The sequence below is a fragment of the Ambystoma mexicanum genome, chromosome 6q (genome assembly GCF_040938575.1).
Source record: "Ambystoma mexicanum isolate Mex_15411 chromosome 6q, UKY_AmexF1_1, whole genome shotgun sequence".
Classification (NCBI taxonomy): Eukaryota; Metazoa; Chordata; class Amphibia; order Caudata; family Ambystomatidae; genus Ambystoma; species Ambystoma mexicanum.
In genome coordinates, this window is record NC_090937.1 from 1,182,008,047 (window position 1) to 1,182,014,526 (window position 6,480).

The 6,480-nt window shown below is 50.0% G+C and overlaps 1 long non-coding RNA gene across 2 annotated transcripts in view; it reads right to left on the reverse strand.

Moving 5' to 3' along the window:
- Positions 1-843, reverse strand: part of LOC138515602 (uncharacterized) — an 88,482-nt gene extending 87,639 nt beyond the window's left edge. For both annotated transcript variants that reach the window (XR_011282099.1, XR_011282098.1), the window contains exon 1: positions 539-843. This is a non-coding gene — a long non-coding RNA (uncharacterized lncRNA). The remainder of the gene's footprint in view (positions 1-538) is intronic.
- Between the last annotated feature and the right edge of the window lie 5,637 nt (positions 844-6,480).

Consider the following 6,480-nt stretch of genomic DNA (forward strand, 5'->3'; position numbering starts at 1 on the left):
ATGCATATAACATCCCAAATTAATGTCCTCATTTATACGCTATGATCATATACTGACCTCGGTAATCCGGTGTCAGCTAGCGCCCATGCAACATATTATTTATACCGTCTCATGTTTGGCATGCCCTAGTTACAATAAGCATTCTCTGTGAAGCGCGTTACTGCTTCTTAGAGCTAGCAGCACAAACATAACGAAAGTGAGGTTGGCGCTACGCCAGGCACACTTTTTTTCCTGGCCTGGTATCCTTTTAATTTTCAGAAGTTTGTGACTCCTTCTGTTAATACATTTATATTATCAATTTTGACATTAAAATACAAATATCCATTATTCTTTAAACAAACTGCTATGTAATGTCAATCGTTTCATTTTAACAGTTGTAAACCCTACCAGTTAAGCGGTCTGGCTAAAAAACATGTCGGAAATCAGCAGCTGCTTCTATTAAAAAACATTAGTTACAATTATGATGGACCATTGCGCACGCGCAAACAGAATACGCTCGTAGGCATTCCAATCTAGTAATTTGCAGTTGGTTACTAACCTTCTGACCTTCAATCATAACCATGCTAATAAAGGTCAAAGGTACAGCCATTAGCAGCTTTGCCGGCGCAGCTGTTCTGGGACAGGAATATGCCCCGGAAAGACATCGGTTTTCCCTGCCATTTGAGTCCTCCTCAGAAACATCACATGCGAGCTGTGGACGGGCCTTCCCAGTTGAGAAGTCGTGCAGTACTTGTGAAGCAGTAGTTTATTTCTGATCTTCTGGCAACTCGATGCACACTAAGAGTTAACATTCGGAGCCGGAGTTCAGCCAAATGACTACTGCCTTGAAAACAGGGCGCTGCAGGGCACGCCGTCTCGCTTGACATGTTACACTGTGCACTGGGCGGTTGGGTGTGGAAGACCAGCGCTCGCGCTCTATAGAGGTGTGTTCAGATTTCAGAGGATCAAAGTCATCTGTGTGAGAGCTTTTTCTACGAAATGCATGAAAAAAAATACTGCAAACAAGATTGCTCAACACAGTTCGTAAACACATGCCTTAGCAATGCCGCGTTCCTTTCCTAAAAAAAAAAAACAGGTCCATTTAAACATCGATTTTTTTTAAGGGGCCTCTGCAATTGTGTTCTTCCTGTAAAGAAAACACATTGTTTCGAATTGCTGTTTTAACACAGGATTAAGAGCGTTACAGAACGTCCCAAAATGCCCGGTTTAGTAAGCAGAGGAAGGCTCTAAGGCAGTGATTGAAAACGAGCTTGTTCTGTTTTGCACCCACAACACCAGCATTGTAAATACTTGGGATGTGTCCAGGATTACTTACCGGTCATTCCATTCCGCCTCACGAGACAGGATTTCTTCCGTCTGAAAGTGTCCAGGAATCTGCCCCCCGTGGCTTGGTGACCATTACCCCTCCCCTGAGACAGTAAGGGGATGAAGGCCATCTTCACCAACTATGATATGATGATATGATATGACATTTATAACGCGCCTATACACAAGTGTTTCAAGGCGCAACGAGGCCAGGGAGGGGGCACAGAGGGAAGACAGACAACTATCTTACTAGGCCATGACATTGAGATCGTGCAAGTGCAGGGGAGGGGAAGGGAAAGTGCAGGGGAAAGGGGCAGTGCAATACACAGGATCGACAGTAAACAATACATAAAATAAATAAAAGCAATAGGTAAAAGTGCAGGCCAGCTTGTGGCAAGTGCACGGTAAGTGCAGACATCAAGTGTCAAGAGCTGGGGGACGGTAAGGATACAGAAACAGCCCCCAAGTGCAGGGGTTACCTGCGAGGCAGTGCAGGGGTGCAGGTGGCAGGGGAGCGGACCTGGGGCCGAGATCAGAGGGTAGTCAGGTGACCAGTGTAGTTTCAGTCAGGAGTTCAGCAGGGGAGAGGAGGAGAGAAAGCAGAAGCAAAGAGGATGGTCTTGAGGTGCTTCCGGAACCAGAGACTGTTTTTCCCAAGTTTCAGGGAGGCAGGGAGGCAGTTCCAGAGGAAGCCCCCAGCCGAAGAAAGAGATCTACCACCAACTCGTTGCTTGGAGAAGAGACTGGCCCTGAGTGAGGTGGAGGCAGATGAGCGAAGAGCTAGCCAAGGAAGATATTTAGGAAAAGAGAGTTGGAGGTATTGAGGCCCCAGGCCCCAGAAGGCGTTGTGGTCAATGCAGAGGGGTTTGAACTTAATCCCCACAGCCACTGGGAGCCAGTGCAGAGATCTCAGTCCTGGAGAGATACGATCCCTGGGCTTGAGGCAAAGGACAAGTCTCACAATCCTGTTCTGGATGAGTTGCAGAGGGTGGAGGGTAGAAGCAGGCATATTTAGAAAGAGGCTGTTGCAGTAGTCCAGCCTAGAGAGAACCAGAGCTCTGGAGACAGTGAGCTCCTGGGGGAAGGAGAGGAAAGGAAGAATACATCTGAGGAGTTGCAGCTGGTAATATGACTTCTTAGAGACATAGTAGATGTGTGGAGAGAGTGGAGTCGAAGATGACCCAGAGGGATTTAGCCTCACCAGTGGGAGAAGGAAGAGGGCAAAGAGAGGCCGGCCAGAGAGCGACAGGAAAGGAGGGAGCAGGTGTGCCGATGAGGAGAATCTCAGTCTTACTGGCATTAAGGCAGAGATTGTTGGCGGCACACCACGCCTGGATAGCGGACAGACAGTGAGAGATGAGAGAAGGAGAAGAGGTGGCGGAAGGGTGCCTGAAAATTGGGGCAAAGAGCGGCAATCCAGTGGGCAAGAAGTGCCAGGTATTGGTTGAACAGCCAGGTAGAGAGGTTAGACCCCTGGGGAACACCACAGGTAGAGATAGAGATAGAGGAGAGGAAGGACCCAAGTTGGACCTGGGAGGATCAATCGGAGAGGAAAGAGGTCAGCCAAGCCAGGGCCTGATCGGTGATACGCAGGTTATCACGGAGACGGTTGAGCAGGATGGCATGGTTGACCGTGTCAAATACAGAGGAGAGATCAAGTAAGATGAGGACACAGGGGGTATTGGAGTCAAGGTTGGAGAGCAGGTCTTCACGGATGTTCAGGAGAGCAGGTTCAGTGCTTCTGGCAACTCTGAAGCCAGGCTGATGGTCATGGAGACAACCAACCAATTCAGTGTGATTAAGCTTGGAGATCGCCAGCTTTTCCAGGAGTTTGCCCAGGAAAGGAGTGATGGAGAGTGGGCGGTAGTTAGCTTGGCAGGAGAGGTCAGCTGAGGGTTTCTTAAGAAGAGAGTGCACAAGGGAGTGCTTCAGGGGGGAAGGGAAGACTCCAGTGGTGAAGGAGTGGTTGCAGAAGTCAGCCAAAGCAGGAGCCAGGGTGTCAATGTGGTCCTTGATGGTTTTAGAGGAACAGGGGAGAACCTGTTTTTGACGTGACTTTCATAGATCAGACTTGTCAGAAACCTCATCTGGGGAGAACAGGGGAAAGGCAGAGAAGGGGGGAGAAGAGGTGGCCACAGAAGGGCCTGAGGAAGAGAGGGGATTAGAGGGAGGAGTAGGAGAGGAAGAGAGACAGGACAGGATGTCCTTAGTTTTAGAGATGGAATGAGAAGCCAGGGCCGTGCAGAGAGGACAGTAAAGGTAGAGACTGCAGCAGGATTGGAGATTTTAAAGAGTTCGGCCGAGTTGTTGGATGCCGCAGAGATGCAGGCTTGGATGAGGGCTCTCGGTGCAGACAGAGAGCCGGTATTGCCTTTGGAGCAGGCGGCAGGCCAGTTTGTCAGAGGACGTACAGGAAGCATGTCATTTCCTCTCAGCCACCCTGCGCTTGCGTTTAAGGGTGACAAGGTCTGAGTCATACCAGGAGTTGCACTTCGCTTTGGGTTTCAAGCAGATCCTCATGACAGGGGCAAAAACATCAAGAGTATCAGATATAGCAGAGTGGAGCATAGAAAGGGCTGTGTCAGGATGTGAGTCAGCCGCAGGAGGAGGGGGGGGTATCAGAAAGTGGCAGCAAAAGCCTCAACTGACACACGCTTCATGGTTCAGATAACCAAGAAGGTAGGTAGCAGTGCTGGAGTTGGCTTGGCCTGAGGGGTGGAGAGAGTGAGCTGTGAGGAAAGGAGAAAGTGACCACTCCAGGAGAGAGGAGTGGTTAGATGGATAGAAAGAGGAAGGTCTGTAGAGATCAGAACATCCAGAGTGTACCCTGCAGAGTGAGTCGGCCAGAGGGGAGGATATAGGGTGATAGAGAGTCGCAGAGGTCACAAAAGAGTCCAGAGGAAGGACAGGAAGCATCGAGGTAGATGTTAAAGTCTCCAAGCAGAATGAGTTGAGTGTTCGAGGCCAGGAGGGAAGAGGAGAGTGTCACACTCGTCGTCAGAAAATCCTTCCCCCATCTTCTCACCTGTGCTGGCGGGGCTAGTGGTAGTATTCCGCCTTCTTCGGTAGACTTTCTTTTCGTGAAGATATGGTCTACCCCGGGACTTCGCCACCGTGAGTACTTATGGGACAAGTAGTCCGGTGGTGAATATGCTGTAATAGCCTACAGGGGAAAAAGACGAACAGGCATAAAAAACCCCTGGTGTTGTACGTGGTGGCTTGGAAGTGATGTACTCAAGAAGAATAATTCCAGTGGGCGGTAGGACTGAAGACTCTGAAGCAGGGTCCGGAGTGACTTGAGTAGGTAAGTGGAATGGAAGAGCTTGTCACAAGGTTCTGTAAACTTCCACTGGGTAAGTAAAATAGAAGAGACTGTAGCAAGGTCCAGAAGGGGAGGAAGAGCTATCGCAGTGCGGACCACAGGAGGTAAGTAAGGAAGCACGGAAGAGACCTCGGGAACGGAGGAAGCTACGAAGGAGCCGACAAGGAGAAGCGGAACGGCAGAGGGGTGCCAAGCGGAGGTAAGGCAAAGAAAATCACACTGGAAGGAAACAGGAGCGAGGAAAGGCAGACAAGGTGAAAGGGGAAAACAAAAAGAGAGGAACAGAGAAGAAAACAGTAAGGAGAGGGAACCGGCAGAGGGGCGAGAGAAGGGCAGCAAGCGAATGAACATATAAAAGGAGACGAAATGCAGGAAAGAGGGGCTCACCTGAGCCAAGAGGAAATACTGGCAGCGTCGCACCCAAAGCAAAGAGAGCAATAGGGGTTGAACTGCGCCGGATGCAGGTTCAAGCAGAATAAAAGCTGGACAGGTGGCGGCCATGTTGAAAACAGCTAGACCGCTGATTACGTTCAGGGAAGATACGTGGTGTGTCAATAATGGAGCCCGAAGCGCCATCTATTCCAAATCGCAAGGGGCGGCGAAGCATGACAGAGAGGTCCGCCCACTCAGAGAGGAAGGAGGCCATCTGACCAGGTGGCCGATAGATGGTAGCCACAGTGAGGGAATGGAATGGCTAGGGGAGAGAGAAGAGAGCCTGCAGACGAGACATTCGAAAGAGGAGTAGGCCTGCGTAGGAATGACAGTGGCATGAATCCACTCAGGGAAGATCAGGGCTACACCCCCTCCGTTATGGTTGGACCTGGAGGCGGAGAGGATCTTGTAGCTGTCAGGGAGGAGAGTATCAAAGCTTGTGACAGAGCTAGCCGTGCACCATGTTTCAGTGAGACCAAGGACATTGGGGTCAAGTTCTTCAAAGAGGTGGCAGATGTCAGAGGAGTTTTGACAGCTGAGCGAGAGTTGAGAGTGGCAAAATGGAGAAGGTTGCCATCTTTGAAAGACTTCCGGGGAGGGGTACAAATCAGAGATATACTCTGCAGAGGTGTAGAAGAATAAGCCTGAGGGGGGGCAGAAGAGGAAGAAGGAGAGAGCAAGGTAGCCAAGGAGGAGACAGCAGGGGGAGGCAAGGAAGTCGTGGAGGGAAGAGAGGGGACAGCAGGAGAAGAAAGGATATTGATGAGGTGCGGGAAGCGTCTATCAAAGAGGAGAAGGTTAGTCTGAGGGCCTTGGTCCAATATGGTACCATTCAGGTAAACATAGAGTGGAAGGAGGCCAGGAGGGCCTCAAACTGGATGCCACCATTAATGGGAGAAGAAGAGAAAGGAGAAAGCACAGAGACCATATGGAGAGTCCATAGGTCTGGTGAGGGGACGTCAAAGAGGGTGTTGGTGAGGGTTTGCCTGGAAGAAGCACTGGTATAGGTGTCAGCGATAGGGAGGCCTGGGTTGGAGACCAGGATGTCCTTTTTAAACTTCCTCCAACCAGATTTAGTGACGAGAGCAGGATAGTCGATAGAGAAACAGTTAGAAAAGATAGGAGAAACAGAGAGCACCATAGAGTAGGTAGGGGGAGGAGAGAGGAGGAAGGGGTGGGGGCGGGAAGTAAACTAGGGAAGGAAGGACACAGGGAGGGGCGCGGGCAGATGAGACAAAGACAGGCGAGACAATAGTAGACAATTGAGCAAGATGAAAGTGCTTGGACAATAGTAGAACAGTTTGCTAGATGAATGCTTTGCTAAGAAGGCAGAACCAATGAACAACACTACTTTCACAATGCAATTTAAATACCGCAGAAAAACACACCAAGTCTGAGAGTCCTATAAAGTGGGGAGAAAG